The sequence below is a fragment of the Rattus norvegicus genome, chromosome 4 (assembly GCF_021556685.1).
Source record: "Rattus norvegicus strain SHRSP/BbbUtx chromosome 4, alternate assembly SHRSP_T2T, whole genome shotgun sequence".
Taxonomy (NCBI): Eukaryota; Metazoa; Chordata; class Mammalia; order Rodentia; family Muridae; genus Rattus; species Rattus norvegicus.
In genome coordinates this window covers 179,849,142-179,873,877 of record NC_141537.1, presented here as the reverse complement: position 1 = coordinate 179,873,877, position 24,736 = coordinate 179,849,142, and the positions used below count along the sequence as shown (strand labels likewise).

Below are 24,736 nucleotides of genomic sequence, written 5' to 3'. Positions count from 1 at the left end.
AAACTCATCACCACGGTGCTGTTCTGATCCCAACGCTTAGGTGTAGCACAGACCCCAAAGGTTCAGCTTCAGAACAGCAGTTTTAACCTGTGGGACAGATGGTTGGCCTTGCTGCCCCTCGAACACCATGCAGGCATGGAGTCTGAGCGCCTCTCCTGCTGCTGAGCTTGCACTCCACCTCCCTCTGCTTCCTTATTTGCAGGCACTCATTTTAAGGCTTGTTCAGTGCAAATGGCTCACCCACTTCCCTTAGTCACGCTTCATCGTCTACTTCCATATGTCTGTGCATAATGGCTTTCTCCGCACGCAGAGGTGGGGGGTTCAGCTTTGACATCCTTTCTCAACATTCTTGGAGCTTCTCTGAGACTAACTTCCTACTTTGCTATGAATATTTATAGTGTCCAACTCCCCGTCTCTATGGGGCAGTCCTAGGATTGAGGAACGGGTACTCGAGGCTACTTTGCTTTCACCAACTCTGTGATAAAGGAAGAGTGCACTGTCATTTTGCAGATAAAGAAACAGGCAAAACCAAGCATGGCGCCACATATTCATAATCTCAGCACTAGGGAGGCTAAAGCAGGAGGATTTCTGTGAGTTCAAGACTGGTCTGGACATAGCAAGGATGAGGTAAGCCCAAACTACCGGGGAAAATCTGCTCTCAACAACCCACCCCACCCCAACCCACCCCACCCCAACCCACCCCACCCCACCCCAACCCAACCCAATCTAACCCACCCTAACCTAACCCACCCTAACCCAACCCAACCTAACCCAACCCACCCTAACCCAACCCACCCTAACCCAACCCAACCTAACCCAACCCACCCTAACCCAACCCAACCCAACCCACCCTAACCCAACCCACCCCAACCCAACCCAACCTAACCCACCCTAACCCAACCCACCCTAACCCAACCCAACCCAACCCACCCTAACCCAACCCACCCTAACCCAACCCACCCATACCCAACCCACCCTAACACAACCCAACCCACCCTAACCCAACCCACCCTAACCCAACCCACCCTAACACAACCCACACTAACCCAACCCAACACAACCCAACCCACCCTAACACAACCCAACACAACCCAACCCACCCTAACACAACCCACCCTAACCCAACCCACCCATACCCAACCCACCCTAACACAACCCAACCCACCCTAACCCAACCCACCCTAACACAACCCACACTAACCCAACCCAACACAACCCAACCCACCCTAACACAACCCAACACAACCCAACCCACCCTAACACAACCCACCCTAACCCAACCCAACCCAACCCAACCCACCCTAACCCAACCCAACCCAACCCACCCTAACCCAACCCAACCCAAGCCAAACCCAACTCAACCTAACTCAACCCAACCCAGTGGTGGAAGTATAAGTGTTTTATGAGCTGAGAAACAATGATAGCAGTGTGAAATGCCACCTACTTACACTGCTACTCAATGTTCTACTTCACGTAACCAGATCAGTCTGACCATCTACATCTTAAGTGCTCTTAAGGTTTATTTATGACTTGAGGATGGCTTTGCTGCAAGCCCCTTCATGATATCTGATAAAGGCCTTCTTCATTGCTTTGTGTTTTCAGACTTGCAAGGATATTGCAACTTATGTGATGGTCAACTGACAGTTTTACTTTTCATAAGAATGTTTTCGGGGCTGGGGATTTAGCTCAGTGGTAGAGCGCTTGCCTAGGAAGCACAAGGCCCTGGGTTCGGTCCCCAGCTCCGAAAAAAAGACCAAAAAAAAAAAAAAAAGAATGTTTTCAAATCTCCCCCTCTTATTGTTTGACTATCGAATAGATGTGAAGATTTATCACTATATATATGCCCAGGTCACACATATATATATTTGTCCTGTTTTCCTATATCTCAAAATATAATTAAAGATATATAATCAGACATGAATGCTGGGAATGAAGTCTGGTGTTCTGCAAGAGCAGTGAACACTCATAGTTACTGTGCCACCTACAGTGCCTCAAATATATTTTCATGGGTCAATTAAACCTCATTCAAATAAGGGGGCAATATCAAGGGATGTCCAGGGCCATCTCCAGCATCCCTTAACTTGTTTGTCAGCAATATGGTGTCCGAGGACTCCAGCACCTCCTTTTTGAGAAGTAGAGTAGACACGACAGTGAAGGACAGACGGTCATGGGATGCTGGCAACAAGAACTCAGCATTTAAAGCTCAAAGAGAGAAAGTAAAACTAGTTTATACTTGAGTGGGTGTTTGTTTATTCTACTTATCGGAAGTTAGAGCCAGCAGTCATGCCCACTGACTGACCTTAAATCTCCATAGCTGAGTAGAAGTTAATGGACCATTTGCTGATAAATGTTTCCCAGAGAATAAGCCAGCTTCCCAGTGTGTGTGTGTGTGTGTGTGTGTGTGTGTGTGTGTGTGTGTGTGTGACATATATTATGTTATCCAACTGAAAATAGATGTTTCTTTTGTAGGAAACCATAAACTACGCCTCTAAACAACTTTTTATATAAATGAAAAGTCTAAAAGCTAATGGCTAGTCCATTTAATTCAACAACAAAATATATTTTAGCATACATAATGATTACAAATTCCTGGTGTAGAGAGTGGGGGGCTTGATGTCTCTTTGTTTAGTGCACGCGTGTACACACACACACACACACACACACACACATGCACGCACAGAAAAAGAGAGAGAGAGAGAGAGAGAGAGAGAGAGAGAGAGAGAGAGAGAGAGAGGTGAATGATTGGGGTTGGTTCCACATACTGCTTCCCTGGTGAAGCAGGAAGTCTGTTCAGGATTATTTCCTCTATTGCATTGTGCTAACGTCCAAGTTCTGTTCTACATCTTAATATAACAAACGTGTGGGACACAGTCCTCACTCCAAGACAATATGTTCTCAGGGAGAGCAGCGACGGGAGGAAATTAACTCATCAGCCGCTTACTTAGGAGAGCCTGAAGGCTGCAGGAAACCCAAGTGGGCCTTTCAAGCTCCTGGCTTGCATGCGTTTTCCCTTTATCCACTAGAGGGGGTGATGCTCCTCCGTCATAGAGGCCATGGAATGATCCAAAGGGAATAAATAGATTTAAACACACACACACACACACACACACACACACACACACACACACACACACACGGTGCCTTTGTTTATTTTGAAACCAGGTTAATTAAATAACAGAAAGAAGCAGATGCCAAAATCATCATTGAAAATATCAGTGACAAAAAAGACGTGTTTATTGTTCTTAGTCTATGGATGTGAAAAGACGAGTGATTTTTGTTTTAGCGGGGAGAGGATTCATTTACATAAAGTCAACCTCTTTACGACCATTCCATGAAGAACTGTGCACTTTCTGCACGTGATTGATTTCAGTTTACTGGGGTTCATGATAAGTTGTCTGACTTGCTCAGCGAAGAAACAAATTGCCCTCCCCCATCTCCTTAAAGATCCATTTAAGATATCACGGTAGAATTAAGTAGATTTATAGTTGTGCGTATCAGGTATCATACATAAGTGATTATGCGTAACGTGACATGGTTAGGTAATGACACAAGTTAGGAGACACTTGAAGTTGCTACCCCATGTACAGAAGCATTTTCGTACCTATAGATGCACACCTGTTACTCTTTATCGGAGTAGGGATTTTAATAAATTCCAAGTCAGTAAGACTTGCACTTTCTTTTTCCACCCTTGCAAAAAATTAGTTTGAATTTCAGAATTAGCCAACCACATTGTGCTCATTAGGGGATGATCAGAATAATGGGTTAGAAATAGCCAGCTGAAATATTAATGAGACGCCATAATCTTATTTAACTATCAGGTTGGCTCTTTTGGTTATTTTGACGAATAAAAAGAAGCCTGATCAAACGCGGAACAATTAATCATTCAGTAGAAGAGAAAACATGGTAACTTGTTAAGAACAAATCTATGGTGCCACTGTACTGTTCATAACCCAGATTGTTTTTCTACAGTAAAAGGCAACCCCCCCCCCTTGAATGGTTGCCGTAGAGGTTTGGCACAGTGGGTGAGCACTGGTCTTTCCATTTAAGCATTAAAGTCCTTGCTGCTCAGAATTCCTGCAGGAATGCTGACTGGACAGGCTGGGGTAGGGTCCCAGCATGGCGATGAATGCCTTCAAAGATCGTTCATCGACTAATCTGCATCTCTCATTGACCATCAGTCCACTGCACTCCCCAAGGGGTTAGTTGTACCTGACTAGAATTTCCTCTTTGATTTTTTTTTACCCCTGGAAGGAACGGGGCTATACAGTCACAGGGGCAGAAGAAGGAAAGGATGGTGAGCAATTGACACTCTCTACAGAAAAGACTTCTGTCGTGTGAGCGGATGGGAAGCCCTCGGTCACCTAAGTTTGATCGTGAATTCCATATCACAGAGCAAACAAACAGGGCTATGAAGCCTTTCATTGTTTCTCAGTAATTTGTGCTGCCTGGAGATCTTCCAGACACAGCTCACAAAGGCTCGGAGAAAGGACTTACAGCCTCATGGAAAAAAATTTTTTTTGCTATAGACAAAACAAATATTTACAAACAATATTTCTAAATAGCCCAAAGCCCTATAAATAATCATCATGTTTTCCTAAACATATTACCATGCAAATGCGGTTATTTAAATCCCAGCAACATGTTTATCTCCTATATACATTAGGACAAATTAAAGGTCACATCTCCAGTGGAGTTTCTATAATAATCAAGGAATTGAATTATATGCACACAAAAGGAATTAGATGCTTGCAACCAAATGTGTGTCACGTGTAATTTATTACTATAAGTAGAATCGTCCACACGTTAGGGCTGTTATCTTGCAACATGCTGCTTAAATGATGTAAGAATAGTGTAACACCTAAAACAACCCACTTTTCTCCTCCTAGGGTATTTTTTTCATTCAGTTTTCAATGTAGAAGAAACTCAGTGACAACGAATGCCAGCGAGGCTTCGCTCACAGGAGGAACTCACAAATCAAATCAAATGAAGTCGCATAGTCTGCTAAATTCAGGAAGTCTTGAACTGGAGATTCACGGATGGAGTGGCCCAGTTCTGCCTAAAAGAAACTTAATGGAGGGAGGGAGGGAGGGAGAGAAAGAGGGAGAGAGAATGCATGCAAGTGTGTGTGTGTGTGTGTGTGTGTGTGTGTGTGTGTGTGTGTGTGTGTGACACATAGGGACACTGACAAAGTGTGTGTTTAAAAACAAAAACAGAGGAGAAACATGACAATCATTGAAAACTCAGAAATAATGCTAAGATTAGTTATTTCATTAATTTCACCAAATTTGATATACTCCCTCTGCAGATATAACATCTTCTCCCCAAAGAGTAGATGGCCCCAAAACATTAAAATTAGCCAGAGTAACAAGGGGTATTCTGATTCGCTTATGAGGACTTCACGTGTCTCGGGACTTAAAGAAGAAAGACGTGTGGTGTCAAACTCCAGAACCAATAGCCAACTTTCCGAGGAAGGAATCAATGGTGGGAGAATCCCATTCATCAAAAAAAATACCCCAAACAAACCTTATCAAGGAGGGGAAAGATCCCCAGGATGGAAACTCATCTCTGACAAGACAAGAAGGGAAGAGGACATCTGCTGTTCCTCGATGGGCAGAATTGACGCTGGGAAATGGGTCCATATTACCAAAATGTTTTACAGATGCTACCCAATCTGTATCATAATCCCAAGGCTATTCTCCACTGAACTAGAAATAAAACAATCTAAAGTTCATTTGGAGACACAACCTACCCCCAGATAATCAAATATTCATGTCCACAAGGATCAGTGATGGAGCTGTCATGAATCCTCATTTCAACAAGCACCACAGAGCTGTAACAGCCCAGAGAAGTGCACAGTGAGGTTCCAAAACCAGACCAACAGAAGCAAGGGCTCAGAAACGAACCTACACAGACAGGGACAACCCACTTTAACAAAGCTGTAAGAGCACGCACACGGGCTATAGATAGCTGAGAAAGCTGGATCCCCACATGGGGAAGACAGAAACTAGATCCACCCCCTTCTCCTGTGCAAAATCAATCAAATAGATCCAAGACTTTAAGGGGGAACTCGAAATTCCCAAACTGCTGAAGAAAAACACTCAAAATATACACGAGGGCATTAAAAAGGACTCTGAGAGTTCAAGAAATAACCATGCAAGTTAAAAAGCCGGACAGCAATGGGAGCAGCAGAAAAAGGAGCTAGCTTTTAGACCAAGAGGCGTCATACCCAACAGGTAATTGTTTTCTAGTATATATAAAGAGCTCAAGACATCAAATGGCAAAAGTAAGACCAAACGAGTCTGTCAGTCAGTCAACAGGCAAGCACATAAACAGGTGAGCAAAGAAGTACAGATAGGTAATCAACGTCTGAAAACATTCACTATGCTTAAATCCCAGTGATTTAATGCACGTTAAAACCACACTGAGATCCCATCCACCCGGTGAGAGCAGTGACTGGTACTAAGAAAGCAAATAGCTACAAATGCTGGTTAGAATGGGCCAGAGGATACTTTGTTCTCTCCTGCTGGGGGTGAAAACTCGTACAGCCACTCCGGACAATAACCGTGGGGTTCCTTGAAACACTAGCCGTCCAGCTATAGCCCCATGTGCCTGCACCTGGAGCCTACTTCCTACTGCAGAGAAAACTGCAAGGTCATGATCACAGCTGCCCTAGTCACAGTAGCCAGGAAACGGGACCCATCCTAGACGTCCATCAGCAGAAGAATGGACAAAGAAGATGAGGTGCTGTACAGCGACACCTTTTCTTTTTTCAAGAAAGAGACGCTGTCTGAGGCAGAATGGGTAGAACTGAATAGAATCACGCTCAGCAAAGGTGGCCAGACCCAGCAAGACAACGATGGAAGGGAAAGGGGACTCAAGATGGGACAATGAGGGGGAGAAAGGCAAAATATGTTTCCTCATATGAAGAAGTACACCACACACACACACACATACACACACACACTCATGCACACTTACAAATTCTTACAACACACCACACACACCCACCTACACTCTCATACACACACACCCAGACACACATACCACACACATATTACATACTCTCTTACACTAACACACACATACTTTACATACCCCCCACACCTACACACACATTCTCTTTCTCTCTCTCACACACACACTCTCATATACTCACACACACCACACACATACTCATGCACACTCACACACAAATTCTCATAACACACCATACACTCATGCTCTCATACACCCACACATACACTACACATACCACACACACATACAAACACACTCACACAATACTCATACTCACTCACACACACTTCTACATACATATGCACAAACACACTTATATACATGCAAATACATGAATTCATATATACACTCACACACATACTCTCATAGTCACACTGTCATACACACACACTCAGACACACATACCACACACACATTCACACGCACTCTCCTACACTCCCACACACTCCCACATACATTATACACACCACATACACTATACACTCTCACTCAATACTTATACACACGCACATATGTGCCTACCCACATGTACACGCACACTCATATACACTCAAATACATACACTCACATACACACAAATACATACACTCATATACTCATACTGATGCACGCTTTCACAGACAAACACACTCATGAGAAGACACACACACTGACACACGTGTGTGCATGTGGACTGGAATATATTAAAAGGTGGAAAGAACAGAGTAAGAATGGAAAATCGCTGAGAGGGCCAGAGGCAAGGCTGGGTCTGTGACAAAGGCCTGTCACCCTAGCAGCTTGGAGGCCTGCCTCTGCTAAGGAGTGAGTTCAAGGCCAGGCTGAGCCACTTACTGTGATCTTGCCTAGAAATAAAGGTTGAAAAGGGCCTGTGAGTGTAGCTCACTGGTAGAGCTCTCAGCTAGCACGCAGGAGGCCTTGGTTTTGATCCCCAGTAAGGAGAGAGGAGCAGAGAGAGAAGAGGAAGCAAGAGACAGGGAAGAGAGAGTCAAGAAACAGAGGGATCCTGAGATGTGAGGAGTGACTAGTCCTCCTTCCTCTCCTCTAGGCCTGGTCTTCCTGGAGCACAGCTGCATTAATAGGGCAGTAACAGGAGGGTCAGCAGGACTCAGGGGAGGTGACAGAGGCTCAAGGCCACCTGTGCAGACTCCTCGGGGTGATGTACCAGATGCATAGTGAAGAGGAGGTCCAGTTAGGAAGGCTTAAGGAGGGTGAAACGTTTTCAAAGGGCGGATTTTATTTTGTAGACCGTGAGATCTGCAGCATGTAAGGAAGATATTCTTTTTAAAATTCATGACAAATATTTTGTGTTAGGTTGACTGTTAGTTCCTTCTGAATTGTTCTTGGGGATTTTTTCCTTCTGTGCTAGCCAGAAATACTGAGAGCATGGGCTTTATGACTTGGGCTTTGAAGTTTTCCTTTTTTCTCTGTTTATTTTTTCTTTTCCTTTCCTTTTCCCTCCCTCCTTTCTTTTGTGGGTTGTTGTTGTAGGGTTTCATGTAACTCTGACTTGGGACCTCAAATTTGCTTTTGTAACTGGGCCTGGCCTTGAACTTGCAATCCTTTTGTGTATTGAAGCCCTCAGCAATGCTGTTCACATGCTGTTTTCTGAATGAAACCCAGGAGTTCCTACATGTCTGGTATGACGGTTAGTGTTGTCAGCTTGAGAGAATGTGGAATCACCCAGAAAAGGAGCCTTGGGGATGCCTCTCAGGGGCTCTGGTGGATTCTGGGAGGAAGGTTTACTGAGGTGAGCTACGGAGACTTACCCTAAATGAGGGTGGGGCTATGTCTCAGCCAGGGTGGTAGCCTGAGTTAAATGGAGATCCTTCCTCAGGATCTGCTGCCTGTGGCCACCGCCTCCTGCTTCCACGACTTTCCTGACACGCGGACTGTCCCCTCCAGTTGTGAGTCATGGCTTTTTGGTCACAGTCATGAGACGAGGAACTCATACCCTGGACAAGCCCCCACCAACTGTGCTGCAGGTAGGCAGGGCGCCAGTCCAGGAGACAGGCACAGACACCTAGCACATCAATCTACCAGGACATCCTGTGGCATTCGCGTGGGGCTGCAGCCTGCTTTACCATGGTCTGTTCCGTGAGCCAGAAGCATGCACAGTTCCTTGGTCCAGTTCCTTACCTGTCAGCAGGCAGTCGCTCCTACATACAAATGGGCCAACTTGAAAAACCACCTGGGGATATCCTGTAAAGACTCCAGCCTCACACCTCCAACTAGAGTCAGGGAAGGGCCTGCCGTGTGTGTCTTTCGGCAGGAGGGCACATTGAAGAAAGATTTTGAAGAGTGGATGAGTAGCAAAGAAAACTTTCAATTCGGCTTCAGAGAGAGCCAAGGCTCTTTCCCAGGGAAGTGTCTGTTCAAAGGGCTTCTAGAAAGTTCTTAGGTCAGTTTTGGTGTCTTCCAGAAGGATGCTCCTTCTGTCTCCTGCTTACTACTCATCAGACTTAGGATGAATTAAACCAGGACAGGAAAACATGGGCATACCAGCATGGAAGGTGGTCTCTAGGAGCCAGCCAGTGGGTTCTATCTTGTCAGGTTTAGTAGTAATTTTATATCAGAAACTTTGATATGTGTATATATATATATATATGATATACGATATTATACAATAAATAACATATTATATATAATATATTAATATATTAAATTCTATAATATAATATATCATATAATATATAATATATATAATATAATATATTACAATATATAATATATTAATATATATCACATATTAATGCTTATCAAATTTCCATTGGGACACTGAGTGGACTTTATGTCTGATGTCACCCAAACACAAAAGAGAAATAACACAGACACATTTAGAAGTTGCTGTTAGAACCCCGAGTCTTGATGACTGTGTCCCCTGCCTCTGTGTCATGTGCACACACAAAGCTGCATTCCTGTAGGCTGAGGGGAGCTTGCCTTATCCGTACCTGGGCAAGAAGGTCTTGTGAGGTTTATTTCGATTGATACAGCAGCCCAGCATTGCTGCCGAGGAAGCAAGCCCACCTGGTAATAGGCCTGAAACGGTTTGAATGAGTGAAGCAATTGTCCTACTCCGGGAATCGTTGGAACAGGCCTGGTGTGTTCTGTTCTGCTCTGAAAACTTGTGTAACAGACAAATAAGATTACATTCAAACGGGAGCCGTGTTTGGGCGAGGAAATTCAAGCCAATCGCCCATGTGCAGTATTTGAAATATGCTCCTATTTTTTTTTTTTTTTGGTTCTTTTTTTTGGAGCTGGGAACCGAACCCAGGGCCTTGCGCTTCCTAGGCAAGCGCTCTACCACTGAGCTAAATCCCCTAGAGATGGTCCTTGGGCCGTGAGAGTTAACCACACATTACGTACAATGTATTTTCAAGAGAGCTGGAAACCAGGCATAGTCTCCTGAAAGGCAGAGCCAGATGCAGGGAATGGGTGTTCTGGGAGTTAGAAGTGTCTGTACTCTGAACTTGGAGTCAGCTTTCTTAGGGGACTTTCCTAGCTGAGGGAATTCAGGGATAAGCTGGAAAAACTAACCTGTATACCTTTAGGAAAATAAGGACCAGAGGGTGTTCAAGGTCAGGAGACCCAGTGACACATGGAGTCAACTTACTTCCTCCGAAGTCAAACTCGTCGGACCCGATCGTCTGGAAGAAATGGACAGAACACACTTCTGTTTTGTTCCCGGATGGCTTTATTTTTAAAATAACAGAAGGGAGCACAGGATCATGGGAAATAACCACCGAGAAGCTTCATGAAGACCTCATGAGAAAGGCTTATGATTTAGGTCCCTTCCAACCCTGGCAACGGGGAACCACATGTGATCGGAAGGTGGTATGTCCAATGTGGAGGTTACTCCCCGGCTCTGATTACAACATGCTCTGCTGCTCCACAGTGTGACGTTTGATTAACTAATTAATGGCCACCCGGCAGGCTACAGAAGCTCCAGAGAAGCCTTTGAACCTTGTCACACTCTGCCAGTGAGGACTGTAGTGTGGAGCTGCTGTAGGAAGTGTCAAGAGTATTAGTGTTATCTGGGAATATGCAGAGGAGGACATGGCCACACCTAAGTCTTGTTTGCAATTCTATAATGCACCCCTTATGTAATTTACACCCCATTAATTAACTCGGAGTGTTTTTCATCATTGCGTCTGATGTGATCTATTAAATCATAAATGGAACCATGTGGAAAGGGGTGGGGGAGTGCTCTCAAAATAGGGCACATAGGCAGGTAACAGGTGTCCCAGATCAGAGCCCCGGGAGAGTGCCGTTCCGTGGGTCAGCGACGGGACACGGGAACTAGATCAGCAGCAGCACTGTATTAAAGAGCGGAGCTCCTCCGCAGACACACTTGCACCCAAGAGATAGATATGCCTGTGGATGCAGGCGTATACATGTGATGAGACATCAGGCCTGGGATGGGTACCAAGCTGAGCAGCATCACGGGGTCTCTGCTCGGAAAACTCACACTCTATGATGTGCTCTAATAGTTCAGTCTTGAAGATTTTAACAGGCCCAGAGAAGAGTGGTTAGGAACACTCCAGGCTTTTCCGGAGAACCCAGGCGCAGTTCCCAGCGCCTGCACGGTAACTGAAAACCAGCTCAGTTTCAGGGATCTAATGTCTCTTCTGACTTCTATAAGGTCCTGATTGCACATGCATGGCACCCACACCTAAAGCATTTCTTTTTTTTTGGTTCTTTTTTTTCGGAGCTAGGGACCGAACCCAGGGCCTTGCGCTTCCTAGGTAAGCGCTCTACCACTGAGCTAAATCCCCAGCCCCTAAAGCATTTCTTAATCTTTCATCGTTTTGATGGGATTGGCATTGGGACACAGTGGGTAAAGTCTCCTGCCACTGTGCCTGACCCCTGGGACCCACATGGTGGGAAGAGAGAGCCAAGTTGCCTTCTGAACTCCACACTCATGCTACAGCAAGAGTCTGAACACACACGTGCTCACGCACGTGCCTATGGACACACGAACGAGTGGGGAAAGAGTAGAACTTGGTTTAAGAAGCAGAGAGAGGCAGCAACAACAAACCCCCAGGAAGGAGAGCATGTGTGTGAACGTGTGAATGAAGTACACGGAGATTTCTGCTGAGTTCCACGTGTCTGGGATGGGGACTGTGCCTGTGTGGTCCTCTTTATTGATTTTTATAGCACATAATGGTGAGTTTCATCCTGGCATTTTCACATGTATGTACCTTTATCCTTGGCTTTCATTCATCTCTACTCCTCAGCAACCTGACCCACCCTCCCCTCATAAGGCTGCTCCCTCCATGACACGTTTATTTCACTTTTCTCTCATGTTCCCCACAGATGCCCTCTCTTAGACTTCTTTTGCCGCCTTCTACTTTATGCCCCTTCCTAGTCTCTCTCTCTCTTCTCTCTCTTCCCTCTCTCTTCTCTCTCCTCTCTTCTCTCTCTTCCCTCTCTCTTCTCTCTCTTTCTTCTCTTTCTCTTTCCTCTCTCTCTTCCCTCTCTTCTCTCTCTCCTCTCTTCTCTCTCCTCTCTCTCTCTCTCTTTCTCTCTCTCTCTCTCTCTCTCTCTCTCTCTCTCTCTCCCTCTCTCTCTGTCATGTACAGGCACATGCTCACACACACTTAGATTATGCATAGAGAAGAAAACATGTAATGTTCGTCTCGAGTCTTGCTTAGTTTCCTTCTCCTTCCTCCTCCCCTTCTCCTCCTCCTTTATATTTGCTTCACGTAATGATCTCAGTTTCCACCTATTTTTCTGCAAATGCTATGATTTAATTTGCCTCACGGCTTAATGAAGCTGTATTATGTATAGGAACCACACTGCCTTCCCCTTTCCATCTCTCGATGGCTTCGTGTCCCCAAAGCATAAATGTATACTCTTTCGTGCAAAAGGACCTTATTATTTGTCTAACAGGACTTCTATTCGAGCCTCCAACTCTTCTGTTCTGTTTCCTCTAGGATGTGGATACCTCAATATTGACAGGTGGTTTGGCTTTCCGTTTGAGCATAGGGAAACATATGTCTCTATGTACAAAGTTTGTGTGATCCACATTTTATCTACCTGCTTTCTTTCCCAGCAGAATTATGTGAGTCGTCTGGAAGCAGGAGACCTCTTTTTAATTTCTAAGTAGCTGAAAATACCTGTCTTGTCAGTTTCAGTGATTTTTTTTCTCTTTCCTGGGAATTGGTACTTGCCGTGGACTTTCATTTTTTTTCTGGTACTTTAAAAAGCACGCAAAGCGTTTGCAGTCTCTTCCTCCCCTCTTCATGATGTGTGCTTATCCTCAGATCTGAGCACGTCAGGCAGTCCCATGGATTATATTCTGGACCTGTTTCCTTTTCTCCTCGCTGAGGCCATGAAGGCAATACTAATTAAAGTAGCACTCGGAGAGAATTGGCTTCCCCACCTTGGTGGTTTCTTAGAATCTCCGGTAATTGATCGGATCTTCATTTTCTTTGATCTTTGAAATACTCGTTTCCATTCATGACTCATAGGCCTCAAATAAGCATACGTAATAAGATTTTGAGGCAAGATCTGTAATCTGCCCAGTGACAGAGGAATTAAATGTGTGCACCTCACCCAAAGCACCTCCAGAATGGCTCCGCGCCAGGAACAGCTCTTGGTGGAAGGTGGAGTTATTCATGAACTAAGAGCAGGGCTCTGCGGTGTTTTCTGGTTTGGTTAATATGCAATTTTGCTAACTGGTTCAGTTATTGTTGCAGAGTTGCTTTTTACAAATGTATTAATTTTTCTGTGTGCTGTGTGAGTTTAGGTATACCTCTGCATGTAGTACCTTCAGATGCCAGAAGAGGGCATTGCATCTCCTGGAATTGGAGTTAGAGGTGGTTGTGCGCTGCCACATGGGTGCTGGGAACCGAACTTGGGTTTTCTGCAATAGCAGTAGCTGCTCTTCACCATTGAACCATCTTTCTGGCTTTTAAGAGTTGTTGGTTGAAAGGATTTTTAAACAGTCTCGATTTTTGCGTTTCAACCTTGATCAAGCCGTGAAATAAAATCCTCAATAGAATGTGAAATTCTTAAAATTTTTAACAGTGGTTTTTCAAAAAAAATTTCGGCAGAACAGTAAGGCAGTCAGTTTATTCTTCGAAGTGAACTTGGTGTACAATGATAAGAAGTGTGAGTAAAGCTGGTACTCTCTTCAAACGGTAAAAATCAAGCCAGAAATCCCTGCGGCAGCAAGTCCATTTTAAGAATGTTTACATTTTGGTGGAAGAGAGTAGCCATCTTTTGCCAGATTTTTAGAGGCCCCTCTGTACTTGCCAGTGGGTGGGGTAGAATTTCTGTAGTAAAAGTAGAAGAAATTAAGGGTATAACGTTTATTCTTATACAATTCTTTAGGCTATCCCATTTTCATTAAGATGCTCTTGGCACTAACTGAAAAATACTCACGGCTCCCCTTTGACCAAAAGTTAGCTTAGCTTGTCCCTAGAGGCACTGCAGGTGTGGCTTCGGTGTCACACGTGCATCGGTAGATGGCAGAGAACTGAGAGGCCATGTCTACACTCAGTGCTCTGACCTGTGAACAACCCTGACAAAAGTCATAGTACCTGAGATGACCAGCAGAGTGGCACTAGGCAGGCCCAGACAGACTCCCAGGACAGGGAGCAAGTGGGAGGCTAGAAGAACCTCGCCTGGGGCTGAAGGCCCCTGGCAGGAGTGAGCCAGGACAGATGTCCCCCACTCCTCTCTACACTGTAATGCTCCCCCAGCATCCCCCACACTGCGTGGGGCCATGGGGGTGACCTGGTCAAGGAGTTAGCCTGAGAGGACCACCAGTCTGGCACCATACAGGCCTGAGAGGTGGACATACCATGCCAAAGATGATCCCTGCCCAATGCTGTAATGCACAAGCTGGGCATAGCACTCCTGAGAGCAGTCCTAAGACGACCCCAGACACTCAGAGACCCTGGGTGCCACTAAGAGGAGAGAGTATGTGGTGGAGAAATGGAAGAGAGAGAGAGAGAGAGAGAGAGAGAGAGAGAGAGAGAGAGAGAAATAGAAGGGTGTGGGCACAGTGAAGAGAGGCAGAACTGGAGACTACAGGCTACTGTGGAGCTTAATGTGTGTGTGTGTGTGTGTGTGTGTGTGTGTGTGTGTGTGTGTGTGTGTGTAGCCAGTGATGCCACCTGGACCAAAGTGGGGTGGGGTGCGATCTGTGCGACCACCAGGAGCCACATCTGAGTCCATGGTTCTGCAGCAGCAGGGAGCCGTTAGTACAAGTCCAGGCAGACAGTTTGGGCTGCCACCTGCTGACATTTTGATATCTGGGGGCTGTGCCGAATTAGCCCCCTTCTCTTACCTAGGCATCGTTGGATAGCTAGCCCTGGAGGCTTGGCTTGAATACGAGAAGTGACCCCACCTCTAACCAGTTACAGTACTTGGGAGAGCATCCTGCAAATCACTCAGAAAGTGCAACAGAGCTGGCCTTGGTTGTGGCAGTTGTGGGTGAGCTGGCCCTGAGGGTGTGAGCATGGAGAGCTGGTCCCACCACTCATCTTCCATCTACTGGCATGGATAAGGGTGAGATAACCTCCTACCCTTCCCACACCTTGCCATCTACAGCAGGTGGGAGACCACACCCTTTGGTTGTGAGAGCAGGAGAGCTGGCCCTGCCCCTCACCAGCAGTGCTTGCTCAGGAGGACAGGCATTGTACCTTGCCTGGGAAGCAGGGTAGAACTGGCCCTGGTTGTGGGCGTTGTGGGTGAGCCAACCCTGAGGGCATGAGAGTGGGAGCCTGTGGCATTAGATAGGCCAGTCAGGGCAGGGTAGGAGAGCTTGCCCCAGTGGTGTGGGTGCAGAAGAGCTGGTGGGCTGACTAACTCAGATCCCTCTCAGGCCCAGAGCTAGGGATTTGAATTGATCCCCTCCAACATCTACCCCATAGATGAACTGCTGGAGTGCATGAAGTGGCCAGTCCTACACATCCATACCTAGAAGATCTCCATGACACTGGGCAACAACAGGAGAGTAGTCCCAGTGAGGTTCCAGGATTGATAGAGTAGCCATGGCAATGAACCGAACTGAGTCATTGCAATGAGCAAGAAGAGAGTAGATAGAATGGAGTACTGTGGGGCACACTGTGACACACCATAGATTCTACAATGAGGTTACTTTCTGTTTCAGGTGAGGTGGGTATGAGGTGCAGGGGGAGGGGAGGAGATGAATGAGATTAGGTTGCAGGATGTGACATCACAAAAACCAGTAAAAGTTTTTTTTTTAAGTTAACAGGAATTTTAAAATCCTTAATTTTTTGCATTATGTTTTTAAGGTGGTGTTTTAAATTTTACATTTTATCTATCTGTCTGTCTAGTTATTATGTGTGTCTTTCTGTCTATCTGTCTGCATGCCCATGTGCACACAGTGGAGGTCAGAGAACAAACTATGGGAGTCAGTTCTCTGGATTCTGGGAATCAACTTTAGGTAGTTGGTTTGGTGGTAAGTATTTTTTTTACCTGCTGCGACATCTCACCAGCCCTATCATGGTGTTTTTGATCTATTTTGATCTATGTAATAGTTTATACATTAATTGATATGATTCTGTAATTATTTTTAACCTGTTATTGTGGTAAATTAAAATGAACGAGTTTGTTCTCTCTCTCTCTCTCTCTCTCTCTCTCTCTCTCTTTCTCCCTCCCTCCCTCCCTCCCTCCCTCCTCCCCCTCTTTCCTCCTCTCCCCTGTCCAGGGTCTTCCTATGTAGCACATGGTAGCCTGGAATTCACTTTATAGCCCATGTTGACCTTGAACTCATGGCGGCTTTCTTTCCTCAGCCTCTCCAATTCTGGGATTATATCTGAGAACCACAGCACCCAGCACCGTGAGTGAGTGGTTTTGGTTGATCCTGTGCTCCATCAACACCCATGGCCGTGGAGCTTGCCTGTTTCTAGTCTATATCAGATTTGATGTTCTAGAATTTTAAAAGTATTTTTCCTAGTTTTATTTTACTAAAAATTTATAATTAGAAAAATCGTTTTTTGAAAGTTCCCTGGCTGCTGAGATGGATGTATATTCTACAGTCATTGCAAGGAAGGCTCTGTAACTGTCTTATTATGTCCAATTGGCCTGTGGTGCAGATATGCTCTGAGGTGTCTTTATAGATTTTTAATTCTGGATGACCCAGCTGTTGGTGAAAGTCAGGTATTGGAGCCCTACTACTGGGTCAGGACTTGCCTATTCTTTTACGTCCATTGGTGTTTATTTTATGAAATTAGGAGCCACATCGTCCAGTGCACACATACCTACAATTGCTCTAGCTTCTTGATGGATAACTCTCTAATATTACAGTCTTTTCATGTCTTCTAATTGTGTGACAGAGTCTCCTTCATCTGCTCTCAGAACAGCTATGCTAGCCTGCTTTCTACCTGTATTTGTGGGTGAATGGAAGCCCCATCCCTTCACGTTCAGTCAGTGCCTTTGCTGGTGAGGTATATTTCTCAGAAACAGGAGATAGTTACACTGTGTTTTCATCTACCCTGGTCTGCATCTTTTAATGGGAGGGTCACAACTGTTGGCATTTTGGGTTATTACTGAAAGAAGTCTTCTGGTTCCTATAACTTTTTGGGTTGTTTTCTGGCCAGTTCAATCATTGTTTGCTCTTTTCTTTCTCTTGCCGTCATATTAGGGGCTTACTGGTTTCCTTTGATGGACACAATAGATACCCCCTTACCCTTCCTTCCTGCTTTCATCTAGTCCTCTCGTAAAATTTACTCTATCCCATACTCTCTTGATTGAAATGGTCCTTTTCTCTCTGTGTTTAGGATTCTGAGCTGTCTTCTGCAACATTCATTTAACAGTCAAGTATTGCTTGAGTTGTTGCTTATCTTGAAATGTGTTTCTTTGTTAGTTTTAAAACATAACAACTGGCTACAGTAACCTACCTCCCTCTCTTCCTCCCTCTTTTCCTTCCTCCCTCCCTCTCTTCCTCCTTCCTTTCCTTCTTTCCCCCTTCTCTTCCTCCCTTCCTCCCTTCTTCCCTCACTCTCTTCTTTCTTCTTTCCCTCCCTCCCTCCCCTTTCCCCTCCCTCTCTTCTCCATTCTCCCTCCCTTTTTCTCTTCTTTCCTCCCCTCCCTCCCTTCCTTCCTTCCTCCTGTTCTCCCTCCCTTTCTCCCTCCCTCCCTCCCTCCCTCCCTCCCTTCTTTCCTTCTTTCCTTCTTTCCTTCTTTCCTTCTTTCCTTCTTTCCTTCTTTCCTTCCTTCCTTCCTTCCTTCCTTCCTTCCTTCCTTCCTTCCTCCCTTCCTTCCTTCTCTTTTTAAAGGTGTATCTCACTATGTAGACCTTGCAGGCTTAGAACTCACTATGTAGACCAAGCCAGGCTCAAACTCATGGATATCCACCTGCCTCTGCCTCCAGATTGCTGGGATTGAAGGTATACACATCAGGCTCATGTACGGTCATCATGATTGGCAGTGAGTACTATCAGGGTTTGAAGCATCGCTCCACGATTTCCTGGCTTAGTTAGCATTTCCTTCTCCTGGCGATAATGGTTTGATTGTAAACATGTTTGTATATTTCATCCTTTGGGTATCTTGACTGTATTGTGGCATAAAAGAGTTCATCTCCGGTCATGTCTACTTAGGGTCTTAAGTGCCCCTGTTGCTTGGATGCACATTTCTTGGGCTTAGAAAACATCCTGCTGTCATTCCATTGGGTGAATTTCACATGCCCTTTGCCCTTGTTTGTTTGTTTTGATGTGTTTTTGGTTTTCTATATCTCATTTCCTTCCTCTACCCTTGGGTTCTTAGATTTGTTCTCTTCATCCACAAAGGTCTTAGATGTTGTGGCAATGCTCAAGTATTTAATGCCTTCTCTATTTATGTTTTAATACGGAATTTCCTCGGTCTTTCCCCATGCCTCGCTCATTGCCTTTCTCCTCACTGGTGGAGTCTGTTGCTCATGTTTCAGACTACTTTTTAATGATCTATTAGTTTTTAATTTTCAACATTAGCCTTCCCCCCCCCCCCCAAACATCACCAATGGTTTTGTTTCACATTTTGCTGATCTTTTCACCCAACTTGCTGAATTTCTCACTACCTTGGTTGACTTTCTCACTGGATTGCTCTAATTCCGTCCTGTGCTTGCTCGTTGGCGTTCTCTTGGAAATCACTGGCTAGTTTGACAAGTGAGCGTTTGAATTCTTCCTCTGGTACGGCGGTGTGACCTTTGGAGAAGTTCTGCTGCCTTACTCTTCCGTGCATTCTGTGCTTTTATGTTCTGATTAGCACTTTGTGAGTCCGGATTTCTCTTCCTGGACAGCTGTTGGCTCTTGACGGTTGAATCCCCAGTATAACTCAAAGAGAAGAGAGACTTCTGAATGGGGGTTCGCCATCTGCACAGGCGCAGGCTCTTTTCTCTGCTCCTCTCAGGTGTCTGACCAGACTTCGTGAGTTTCCAGTGCATTCCTCATGTGGATGGAGTCCATTCCTTCTTATTCTGAGCGTCTTCCTTGGTAGCACACATGGAGACAACTGGTTATCCTCCTTCTTACCAGGAAGTTGAGGACATTTGGCTCTGTTCACAGGCTTGATTTTGTTTCTTGTAATGCTTTTCTTGGTTTTAGGAGGAGATTCATGGGATAAATAGGGGAATGGTCATTCTGCTTCAGCTTCCTTATTTTATCTTAATTAATTAATTACTTAATTACTTAATTGTGTGCACACCACACACACACACACACACACACACACACACACACACACACACACACACACACTTGGAGAGTCTGGAACTGGAGTTACAAGAGGTTGTAAACTTCTTAACATGGATGCTGGTCCTCTGTAAGAGCAACAGCTATCCTTCCTCTGAGCCATCCCATGCTGTCCTTCCTCACCACTCAGCCATCCCATGCTGTCCTTCCTCACCACTCAGCCATCCCATGCTGTCCTTCCTCACCACTCAGCCATCCCATGCTTCTGTTTTCTGGGGAAGAATGTGGGAAGATGGTAGCATTACTTCCTTGAATGCTTGACGGGATTCATCAAAGAAACCATACATGCTTGTTGCTTTCTCTTGGAAGGTTACTGGTTGTTGATCCAACCTCTTTACTAAGCACAAGTCCATTGAAGCTGATTGTATCTTCTTATATGCATCTTGGTATGTGGGTCTTCTGTAGACTTCATCCATTTCACCTACCCTATCTAATTTATGGACAATAATTGCTCGTGTCATTTATCTGTCTTTCCTATCTCACCAGATCAGTAGTATTTCTTCATGTTTCGTTTATGAAATTAATAATTTATGTCTTTTCTTATTATTCCTGGAACGCTGGGACAGAGAGTAGATCAATAATAAAGAGCCCAATTTGTTTATTTTCTCTTTTGATTCGTTATTTGATTTCATTCATTTCTGATATAAAATCATTTCCCTCATTTACTTCTTCATCTAGTTTAGTTTTATCCATGATCTCTCTACTGTTCTAAGTTAAGCCAAATGATTGGCTTTCAAATTTCCCTCTGAGCACATCTTCTGTGGGGCATAAATTTTAGTGAGTTAGCTGCCTGGCTCGCTCAGTTGGTCGGGATGTAGGGCTAGGTTACAGTAAGTCATGATGTCTCTCTCACTTAGTAGGAGTTTTTCTTACCTTCCCTTAAATTCCCTTTGATCAGTAGTATGTGGCTCGAAGTGTGTTCTTTGTTCGTGTTTGTGTTTATAAGCGTGCTGTTTTGAACAATAATGTTCACGTGACTTAATCATTTTGTCTGAGAAACGCCTCGTATAGCCCTCAGGCTTTTACATCTGTTGAGTATTTGGGGTTTGTAATGGGGAAGGGTCGGTCTCGGTGCCTGTTCCATAGAGGCTCACGGTGAATGAATCTGCTGCCCTTGAATGAATGATCCCACGATGCTAGTCAGATCAAGTCCACTTCACTGCCATTGGGGTCCTCTGGATACTTGCTTATTTCCTGACTATGAGGCTCTCGGGTGTTGACACAGGGATGGTGAAACCCCAAACATCGTCTTGAATTTGGTTCTTGTGATCAAGGAATAACTTGAAAGGTGATAATGCATAAATTAGATAATTGAGACAGAACAGCAAATAGCTTTAGAACTATGTTTGAACTTGTCTTTTCCCTCTTCTATCGGTCTTTGCTTTATACATTTTGATACTCATGATAGATGTTTATGTCTTTTAAGATTTCTGTCCCCTTGGAGAATTTGTTCTGTTGTCATTATATCATCACAAATAATCTTGTTTTGTTTTTTGTTTTGTTTTTGTTTTTTTTTTTCTGGGATTGAACTTGTTTGAAATCAATGTAGCCATTCCAGCTTCTTGTAATATGGTTTAGCATAGTACATCCTTTTACACCCCTTTACTCTTGAATCTTGATATCTAACGTTGAGTTTCTTATAGAAAATATGTTCTAAATCTTATCATAGTTTCTGAGAATGAGCCACAGAGCACAATCAGGCCAAAGAAAAGAGGGGTCGACTTAGAGTATTGTAAGGTGAAAGGTACCAGACCACTCTGACAGAGGACAGAGGTATGATTCTGGGCATCACTAAGATGTGGGCCAGAAGAATACTCAGAGAGAGAGAGAGAGAGAGAGAGAGAGAGAGAGAGAGAGACAGACAGACAGACAGACAGACAGACAGAGTGTGTGTGTGTGTGTGTGTGTGTGTGTGTGTACAAACATACACACGTGTGTGTGTGAATTGTTGTCTAAATGCAGGTGAGGGTAGGCACAAGATAAGGCAGGGCCTGTGATTGGGCAGTGAAGAAGTAAGGCAGGCACAGAGATTTGGAGAGAGGAGAGAGAGAGAAGGAGGGAAGGAGAGGAACCAAGATGGAGACAGAGAAGGACGACTTAGATCTGTGTGGCTTTAAAGAGCCACAGGTAGTTATGAATATTTCATAAGGGATAGATTTTTTATAGGACAATATCTATCTAGATAATCTTATCTAGAGTATATCAATATTAATTAGTTCAAAGTTTATTGCGTGAATGTTTCATGGAGTGAGAATTTACTGATATAAATCTGATTGATAAATTACAGGCTTTTAGAGTTTTGATTTTACCGGGATACTGGGAATTGTGACTATAACCACAACCGGGGGGATGCTGGGACTATGAATAGAATCTGCAGCAAGAGAGCTGTGAGATGGGTGGTCTCTGTATGGGATGGGCATGGCACTGACCCACCTTGGGAACCAGATGGATGCTCACTGATGGGGTTAATCATGGGGAGACTACCAGAGACTCGAGAAGCCGGTGGCAGTGTGAGATGGGAATTGGAAATTTAAGGAGTCAGGTGGAAAGGTTTTGCTCATTGAAATGAAAGTACCCCGCAGATGCCATGCGGCCCTATGGTGCCAGCGCTAGCATGGGATGGTGTCATAATTTTTATTTATATTATTTACTATAACACATATGCACACACATATACACACATGTCCACACACGTCTACACAACACTCGTACACACATGCACACACATGTGTACACACATACAACACATGTACACATGTGCACACACATTCACATACACACACACACACACACACACACACACACACACACACACACACGACCAAGACAAAAAGTTGCATCATCTGTGTCATACTCTACCTTTTTATCTCCAAGCACATTGACACACGTCGGGGAATGGAGTCTGGTCATAAAGTTCTACATGCCACTCTGAGGAGCTTTTCAGTTTATTTGTACCAGGCTGGGATGAGAGAGGGGAAACTGACCAATATCCCTCAGGGGCAATCGTGGACGTTACTGCTCATGTGAAGTCTGGTTGAATCTATATTTGGGCTTGTGTTTTCATGCAGCAATGCTGCCAGAATCTTCAAATTACTTATTGTTCTTGATTTTATTTCCTTCCCAGAATCGGACCTCCCTGGGTGCTCTTCAAAGAGCCTGTGATTTTACTTCTTTTGCCATGATCTGCAGTTCCTGAGTGACGCCCTACTATGGCGGTGTACAATGTATGGGACACAGGGAAAATACCATATAATCTGACAAAATGAACCTTAGTTTTGGGACAGAAACAGTCACAAATTTGTCTTCTCTGTTACAATTTCTCCTTCCCTTTCCCCCTTCTCTCTCATTCCCTTCTCTGGGAGCACAAGTCTGGAGACCTGTTTGCCCAGGACTGCTGAGTGTGGCTAACCAACCAAGGGGACAGAAGGTAAGAGGCTGGTGGAAACTGGATGGGGAGGGCGTCACTCTTCCAGTGGGCATGAGACAGTGGTGCAGTCTTTCTCCCATCATGGAGGAGGCCCTGGGTGCATTGTTTTGCTATGGTTAGTTATAGTTCACCTCTGTTGGAGCCAAGGCAATGGCAGTGCACGGTGAGAGCCTGGTGGGGCTCCTCCAGGTAAAGTGTACCAAGGTGTGGTGGTTTGACCCAGGGAGTGGCACTGTGAGGAGGTGTGGCCTTGTTGGAGGAGGTGTGTCACTGTGGGGTTGGGCTTGGAGACCTTCTTCCTAACCACATGAAAGCCTGTCTTCTCCTGTTTGCAGTTGGATCAGGGTGTAGAACTCTGAGCTCCTCCAGCGCCATGCCTGCCTGGATGCTGCCATGCTTCCTGCCATGATGATAATGGACTGAATCTCTGAACCTGTAAGCCAGCCCCAATTAAATGCTGTCTGTAGCTGTTTTAAAAAACAAAAAACAAAAAACAAAAAACAAAACAAAAAAGCAGAACCGGTTCCTGGGCTTCACAGCTCCAATCTGGGCCCCTAGTGCTCTCACACACGGGCAGACGCTCCCTGGAGTTAGTTCTGGCACCGTAGGGCCTTATAGGACTAACATTAATTTATCTCAGCGGTGGTTGGTTCCAGTGAGGCACCACACCACGTTAGCCTAGCTATCTTCTGGCCCCAGCGGTCTCTCCATTCCCATTGCTAGTTACTCTGGCCAGTCCTGGACAGCAAATTGGTGTTAGTTCTATATGGTGCTCCGGTACCGGAACTAGGCAGGCAGGAGAGATACTAATCAGTGATAAACTAATATCAGTTCTATAAGGCTCTGCGATGCCAGAACTAACGCCAGAGAGCGACCGCCCAGGTCCGAGAGTACCAGGCGGCCAGCGCGGGAACGGTCGCACCTACTTTTTATTTTTACCGCAACAGCTGTCCTTTATAAGAGTTGCCTTGGTCATGTGTCTGTTCACAGCGATGGAAACCCTAAGACACAAGGTGAGGAGGAATTAATCACTCCACTGCTGGTCCCACATGGCCACCGGTAACGTACCAGTCACCGTGTTGGCTTTCTATAAACATGTAGGTCCTGTGTGCCCCAGCTCAGGGAAGTGCTCGCCAACTGTGACTGTGAATGCTCTGCCTGTGCGCTGGTGCTTTGGCGTGATGGTTTACCGAAGAGATGTCTTTTCTCGTTCGCTCAGAAAACGCAGCGCACCGTGTTTTACCTTAGGTTTCCTTTAGTTATTTTAAGCTTAGTATTTCTTTTAATGCTTTTAAGCTGAGTTTTTCTTTTAAAAAAAAATCTAAAGCTCTTTCTTATTTTAAGGATCGTCGTCGTTACTTTTTATCTTTCTTAGCATCAAATGAAGCCAGAAATCCACTTGGAATTATCTTTTACCCTATGGATTTCTTCCTGACTGTAATTTCAAATTTAAGAAGCTTTACCAGTGCATAATAGTGTCAACTTTTCTTTACATTTCACTCAAATTTAGTAAACATATCTTATTTTAAGTGGTATGGTTGTCCTGTGTGTTTGTATGCACGTGTGTGTGCACTACCCATGGAGGGCACAA

General features: G+C 44.8%; 1 long non-coding RNA gene and 1 other non-coding gene across 2 annotated transcripts in view; both read left to right on the top strand.

Annotated features, from left to right (window-relative positions):
• The first annotated feature begins 419 nt into the window (after positions 1–419).
• Positions 420–24,736, top strand: part of LOC120102428 (uncharacterized) — a 32,056-nt gene continuing 7,739 nt past the window's right edge. The window contains exons 1-3 of the long non-coding RNA XR_015687147.1: positions 420–627; positions 22,843–23,145; positions 23,481–23,580. This is a non-coding gene — a long non-coding RNA (uncharacterized LOC120102428). The remainder of the gene's footprint in view (positions 628–22,842; positions 23,146–23,480; positions 23,581–24,736) is intronic.
• On the top strand, positions 14,433–14,569 carry LOC120102693 (small nucleolar RNA SNORA17). The gene has a single exon (XR_015687381.1). It is a non-coding gene; the product is annotated as a small nucleolar RNA SNORA17 (small nucleolar RNA).